This window comes from Canis lupus, chromosome 4, assembly GCF_011100685.1.
Source record: "Canis lupus familiaris isolate Mischka breed German Shepherd chromosome 4, alternate assembly UU_Cfam_GSD_1.0, whole genome shotgun sequence".
Taxonomy (NCBI): Eukaryota; Metazoa; Chordata; class Mammalia; order Carnivora; family Canidae; genus Canis; species Canis lupus.
In genome coordinates, this window is record NC_049225.1 from 14,979,126 (window position 1) to 14,986,641 (window position 7,516).

The following is a 7,516-nucleotide window of genomic DNA, read 5'->3' on the forward strand; positions in this document are numbered from 1 at the left end:
AACCTCAACTTTCTTCCAAAGAAGATTTGCATAAGCTTTTGCTGGGATCCATAAGGCCCTAGAAATGGGAGACCATTTAGCCCAAATTCCTAGGTTTAATATCAAAATCTCAGGTGCAGGTCCTTCTAGTTGCCACTGGCAGAACAAAACCGCATGTGTATGTGCATAGCATGTGTGCCGGTATAGCTTATAGCTCCATTTTCAACTCCTGGTTGTTTTGTTTATTTTGGGGTTCTTTTGGTTGTTTGAGTTCTTTAAAAGATATTTCTTCTTTCCTGAGATTTTAGCAATGCTACAAAAGTTAGACTTTATGGAAAATTTATGTTTTACACAAACTTGTTCAATAATAAGAAGAACCACAGTTCATGAAGACTGCCATATTGCTGATACAGAAGTCCAGAGGAAAGAGTATTTTAAACACCAAAAATATAAGAAGTATATAATATTCTGCACTGCAGTCTTAAACAGCACACATTTGGTCTTAAGGGAAAATTGCTATATTATCTTTGTTTTTCTCCTACCACCTGAAAAAAGTTGTTCAGGGTCCCAGTAAGGTTACCATTGTTCACCTTTGTACAAAGATGAAATTTTTCAGAAGATAGAACAAAGAGCAATGGAGAATAAATAAATTGGAAAGCCCCTTGTAGGTCTAATAAAACAAAACAAAACAAAACAAAAAAAACCTTTTCTCTCCCTTTGGGATAGAGGATTCTTAAAATACCTGCCCTCTGGGATTTCACACTTGCTATAGACAAAAGTGTTGTGTCTCCCATTTTTCTCTTTTTTTTTTTTTTTGGAAGTTGCCCTGAACATGTTTCACCAGCGTATACTGGGTGTTTGGCAAGCAGATGACTTGCCCTTTTAGTTTAAAGTTTTTTTTGGTTCAAGAGGAACCACAGCAGACATGAAGCACATTTCTCTGTGATGTAGGGACTACACTGTAGTCTCATCCATAGATCCTGTTCTTTGTGTTTGCCCTCCTCCCTAAATGTCACTTTTTGGGTTTTCTTCTTCAGGGAGGGTGAATATGTATTGCCTATAGGAAGGAGAATGGATTGAATACTTGGTACCTTGAAAGACTATTGTAATTGGTGACATTCACGGAATACTTCTAATCTGGTTCATTTCCTCATAGGTTTGCCCACTTGCAGTTAGCCATGACTGTGAGGCATGCTTTGGCTGATGAACCATGAATAGAAGTGTCTGTATAGTAACGTTAAGAGCAAGTGCGCAATTTGCTACAATTTTGTTTCCCTCTGTCCCAGGGACAAGCAACTTTCCAGGTAGTGGATGGTACAATATCCTGGGTTGCAGAGGGACAGAACTAAAGAGAGCCCCAGATATCTTGTGATAGACATGTGTTAAGAGCAAGAGATATGTCTTTGCTGTTTTGAGCCTCTGGGGGCAATTGTTTGTTGCAACAGAATCATGTAGGCCACCCTGACTTATGCAAGTACAAAACCGAGAGACAGGATTTAAAGTATAGTCTTCGGGGATCCCTGGGTGGCGCCGCGGTTTGGCGCCTGCCTTTGGCCCAGGGCGCGATCCTGGAGACCCGGGATCGAATCCCACGTCGGGCTCCCGGTGCATGGAGCCTGCTTCTCCCTTTGCCTGTTTCTCTGCCTCTCTCTCTTTGTGTGACTATCATAAATAAATAAAAATTTTTAAAAAATTCTTTAAAATAAATAATAAAATAAAGTATAGTCTTAGACCTGCCACCTAGTATCCACCTGCCGAGTTGCTTGGTGTCTCTAAACCCAAGTTCCTTCACCTGTCACGTAGGACTGATCATTCTTCCCCTGTTTGCTGCACAGGCTTGGTTTTGGTATCCAACATTTGTGAAGGTGTCTGAAAAATGTAAAGGAGGTGCAAATATATCCCAGTAGTATAATTAACAACATTGAATTGGTTTATTCCAATCAATATAAGGCCAATCCCAAGAAGAAGATGTTAAGGAAGTTATGAAAACCCGAGAAGTAAATCAGTTAATAGTGTAATGAAGACTGACCATTTCAGCATGAACTAATGACATGTCCATCTAAAATATCTAAATATACCTAACTCTGGGACACGAACAAGGGGTAGTGGAAAGAGAGGTGGGTGGGGAATTGGGGTGACTGGGTGATGCTCACTGAGGGGGGCACTTGGCAGGATGAGCGCTGGGTGTTATGCTATATGTTGGCAAATTGAACTCCAATAAAAAAATAAAAAATAAATAAAAAATAAAAAATAAATAAAATAAAATATCTAAATAGCTACACACACTTTATTTTGCAAGCATAAACTTCTTTAAAAAGTCTTTAATGCTTTTGAAATTTTATTGTAAGTTAAAGAATTAAAACTAAGAAAAATAAAACCCAAGGTAATTTTGGAAGAAAAAAAGTTTATTTTGTGGCCTTAAAAATTATATTTTTTTGTGTATGTGATATCAAGGTGATCATGAAGTTGGCTTGCTTACTGTAAGTTCCAGAGCCAAGCAAGCCTATTAGACTGCTTTATTTCCAAACTTCTTCAGCCATTTCCTCATCACAAAATTTCGAGTTGTTGGAGTTGACCCTGGTCTTCCATCAAGAGTGCCACATTAGAAAGAATAAATTATAAAGTCTTATAAAAATACCCTTCCTATTATTTTCTGAAAATGAAAGGCAGGAAAACATCCTGTGACCACTTTCCAGAGTTTTTGAGCCGATTTGGCAGCTGTACACTACTAGTTCACAAAGACCATCAACTGAACACTAAAATTGTTCATGAGAAGGAACTCCAGGTCTTACAGGATTGTTGTTTTTGGCTTGTCATTTGCTGAATTATGAATGGCCAGGCAGGTAGGGCAGGCTCCATTTAATTCTGTAAAGTGCTGTGTTGACTGGTGCTATCACAATAATGATGATGATGTGTAATGAATAATTATACACGAAAATCTGAGCTCCTTCTTACATGTAAGACACCTGGATTGGATTACTTATCTCTGTCCTTACCAGTTTTCAATGGGAAATCTAAAAGATTTAGAATTCATTTTGAGCTGTATAAGCTTTCCTGACTAGTTATGCTCCAATTAAGCGTTAAATAATAGCTAATGCTAGATGAAAGCTTACTTATTGATGACCACTGCTCTAATTTTTTCCATTTGTTAACTCTGCCATGAAGATAATTTCATTTATTCAAACCATTTCTTTATTACTTACAGAAACCATTCATTTATAAAACATGCACTAAATTCTTCAGCCGAAATACATAAAGTATAAGATAGTGTATAGTATCAATAAGAAACTTTGTCACCAAAAACAAACAAACAAACAAACAAAACTTGTTGTCACTTGTGACTCAAATACCATGGTTCTGACTTCTTGAAAGGATACTTATGTAGGTTTGAGGATATAGTCATCAGATATACATCTTTATTTTTTTATGTCCTAACAATATCTTCATCATTTGGAGTTTCAATTCTTTGTTTTGTGGATGTTGTGATAACAATGTCCCTCCTTCTCCCTAACATGGTATAAATAAATTCTGAGATTTTACCTGCAAGTTTAATGTGTCTTCCTTAATGTGTAACACTAAATACTTTGAAGAATTCACATACTAATCATATACTGGATTCATATTTTAAAAGTGTCTAATGAAAATATTCTTTTAAAATGCTGTACCTAGGGGCAGCCCCAGTGGCCCAGCAGTTTAGTGCCACCTTCAGCCCGGGGTATGATCCTGGAGACCGGGGATCAAGTCCCACATCGGGCTCCCTGCACGGAGCCTGTTTCTCCCTCTGCCTGTGTCTCTGCCTCTCTCTCTCTCTCTGTGTGTCTCTCATGAATAAATAAATAAAATCTAAAAACAAAAAAATGCTGTACCTAGGGAAAATACTCATATTAAATAGAAAAGAAAACTGGTGATCTCCCTGCTGAAAGAATTTTCCTCCCAATGCCCAATATCTCATTTTTCTGTATAGTTCTTATTTAATTGAATTCTACCTTGCTTCCTTGCTTAATACTTTCTTATGATCAGGCTAATAATAGAAATTACATACAAAATTATATGTATTTTATTATCTAAGTTGTAATTAGTTTCCACTTTTGGACATATTGATGAAAACTAAATTTGGCTCTATTAGCTGTGTTTCAAATTCATAAAATTAATAAAATTACAAGAATGGCTATGGAAATCTGGATTATCATAAATTGCTTTTTAACATAATGCAGTGTTAACAAAAATGAGTTGTGTAAGTTGAAAGTATCTGTAGAAGTAAAAAAATACTTAAAATGCCCTTAATGTATCTTATTGATTTTTTCCTAGATCTTAACTCATTAGAGGAAACAAATTATTGGTTAAGCATTTAACCACCTTTTTTTTTTTTTTAAAGATTCTTTTTTTTTTTTTAATTTTTATTTATTTATGATAGGCACACAGAGAGAGAGAGGAGAGAGGCAGAGACACAGGCAGAGGGAGAAGCAGGCTCCACGCACCGGGAGCCTGACGTGGGATTCGATCCCGGGTCTCCAGGATCGCGCCCTGGGCCAAAGGCAGGCGCTAAACCGCTGCGCCACCCAGGGATCCCTTTAACCACCTTTTTATTACTCAACAAGATATTTCCCCTGAAAAAATTTTGATTGTCCAAGAAAATTCATTTTAATGAATGGCAGATTGGATTTGTTAAAAGATAGAAGATTTTACTGGGTATATTTTGAATACGAGAATGGTTTAGTAATTATCACCAAGTGTACAAGGCAGATGCTATGCTATATTTTTCTAAGGTATAGAATTAAATCTATTGTAAGCAATGTTAGCAAAAAAAGGTCTGGGTGGATGGCTTCTTTATGGTTTAATCAGGTCAGAATTTTATAACTATTGGCAAAATGTATTATAGAATTTTCAGAGCAAAGAAGATTTAATCATTAAAATTTTAGAAATTAGAACAAGCTTTAGAGAATATCTACATAGTTCTATTCTGCAGTTTTGTAGAAGAGAGTAGAAACAATGTAATCATTATAAAACATAAAAATAACAAAAGAATTTACTGCTTATTAAGTACCTTTAATATACTACTGGGGTATACTGATAATCTCTTTTTTTTTTTAAGATTTATTTATTTATTCATGAGAGACACAGACTGAGAGAGAGGCAGAAACATAGGCAGAGGGAGAAGCAGGCTCCTGGCAGGGAGCCCGATGTGGGACTCACTCCCAGATCCCGGAATCACGACCTGAGCGGAAGGCAGGCGCCCAACCACGGAGCCGCCCAGGCATCCCTGATAATCCCTTCTAAAACATCTTTGGTAATATGATAAATTTCCAGCTTTTATTTCTTATGTATTTGTATAAACATTGATAATACTATATGGCATGATATACAATTCCAACATATGATAAAAAAATTCACACAGTTGTTTTCTGATGTGGCCTTTTCCATGACAACATTTACTTCAGGACCTGAATTGATTGTTAATGATGAACTACCGCAATATTTATTTTTTCCATCATTTCAATACTGCTTACAGTATTGGCAAGAGTTCATCCACGTTCCAATACATGGTCTCCCCAAAGGCCATCTCCATATGTTTATCTTGCTAGGACAACATCAAAGGTTCTTACTCTGGTTTGTCTTTCCAACTGTGAGCCTAAAAGTTATTAGTGCTGTCGGACAGGCGGACAGTTAAATGGAGAGATAGAGGGTGAGAAAAAGAAAAGATGCTCAGCACTGAAGATCCTACCAAGCTACTTGTTTTCCTGCCTCCAAGATCCAATTGTCATAGTTTGGATAAGACAAGACAGTAATCAACCAGGGGCTCAGTGGTTGTGACAGTTGCAATGTCTTTTAAATGAAGTGCTTCCTTGATTGCACTATGCTATAGCTGTGCCCACCACAGAATAAATATAGTCCTTCGTCCACTGAGAAAGTAATTTTATTTCCTCTTTGTAGTAGCAGAAATTTTTCTCTTCATATATAAACCAAGATCTAGCTTTTAAGATAAAGCTCTTGAACAATAGTCACATTTTCCTGTCTAAAGCCAAGAGTCAGCCTCAATGCTGTTGAATTTATTTGCAGGTTTTTTTGGACAAAAGTTGGAAGTATAATCAAATGTACAATTTCATCTGTTGAATATAATGTCTCTAATTTTTCAGATGAAAAATACAACAAAAAGCCTTGCCACCTCCACCCTCAGCCTCAATACTCTCATATACTTTGTAACATTAAATAATTTTTTAGGATCATCATTATTTATTTCTGTGGCTACATTTCAAAACTTAAATTAACAAGATTAATATCAAAAGGTTATACAACACTAGGTAAAATGTCAGCCTGATGCCGTAGTAATTAATTTAAAAAATGAGACTACAAATTTAAAACTGTTATTATGTTCATCATATTTATGATGGTATGAATAAAGTTATTCATTCTAGAATGTTAACAAGATATCTTTCATGTATCATTAAAATAACTTATGTCAAATACTTGGCTAAATTATTGAAGTACTTTCGATATTAATAATTTCATACAAATGTCTAGCAAGAATAACCAGTCAAAATTAATTAATGATCAATTAGGATAGATTATTTCTCTTGGCTCTCAATTGCTTTCCTAATAATCAACTTGCTTTTTTCTAAAATAGGTCAGTCAGCAATAAGTCTTAGTCATTTCACACTTCTATTTTTTAATAAACCAAAACTGTATAAATAAGTGATTCTGCTGTAAGTTGTTAATCCTTATGGATATTATAAATCATGTTTTCATCCTTTAAATTTGATGTGCTCATTTTCTCTTTAATTATTGTATACTAATGTGATAATACTGCAGTAATTTTATTAGTTCTACTTCTAATATATTTTATGAAAATTGATTTATTCTACAATTAATGATATTTGACTTCAGAGCACAAACATTCCTCTCATTATTAAACTATTGATTAGGGGAAAATTATTTTCAAGATGTTGTTTAGCTAAAAGTATAAAAGGGTACATAAACATCTTTCATTTTTTAATTATTTTGTACCCTGGTTTCAATTTTTGTGACTCTATGTTTGCTATACAAATCTCTTATTAATTTAAGCTAGAACCCAAGAGATTAAGAATTAAATTATTTGACTTATCTTTTAGCAGAAGATATAATATCAGCAAGAAACATGTTACCTGCAAGCTATAGTAAAGAATAAGAATCTGAAATATCGATTAAGAATAAGTCTTAATTCTTAAGAATTAAGTCTTTGACTCATAGGCATGTCGAAGAGATGGTAGATTTCTGACAAGGGGTTAAGCTCTTGTATGGTTACTGTATTTGAGAAATGTCATTCTCTCTATGTATTTATAGAATTTACCACTTCATTTAGCAATTGCTAAGTTACAGGTGAACATTAAAATAGAAAAATGTGAAAATAACTGCAGAATTAAGATAAACAGAATTATTAACCTGAAAACACAATTCTTGAAAATTCTAACCAATTATTCTTAATGTTAAATTTATCATTTAACTTAATTGGAGCCAATTCCTTTTTTACCTACATTACTGAGAAGTAATATGTATCTTCCCA